The sequence below is a fragment of the Macrobrachium nipponense genome, chromosome 49 (genome assembly GCF_015104395.2).
Source record: "Macrobrachium nipponense isolate FS-2020 chromosome 49, ASM1510439v2, whole genome shotgun sequence".
Classification (NCBI taxonomy): Eukaryota; Metazoa; Arthropoda; class Malacostraca; order Decapoda; family Palaemonidae; genus Macrobrachium; species Macrobrachium nipponense.
Window position 1 is genome coordinate 3217740 of NC_087224.1, and position 433 is coordinate 3218172.

Consider the following 433-nt stretch of genomic DNA (forward strand, 5'->3'; position numbering starts at 1 on the left):
ATATATATATATCTATATATGTATATATATATATATATAGTATATATATATATATAATTTAGATGTATAAATTTGAATTTCCTCACACGATGATTTCGTAAACGCTAAAAGATAATCTGTCACCTGGGCTGTCAAAAATGAGGATTGGTTGTGGTATACGAATTTTCTCAGGTGTTACAATTGGAATGATGTACACACTCCTAAAAGTGCAGGTGATTTGATTGCGAGGCTATCTTGCGTCACGCAAGAGTACCTAATGCATGTATATAAATATATATATATATATATATATATATATATATATATCTATAATAAAATAAAATAAATGGAAAAAATCAGTTAAAAAACCATCAAATATAGTAAAGTTAAACGGTTATTATTATTTTAAAAATTTTCCAGCATTGTAATTACGAAAATTAATGAAATATTTATA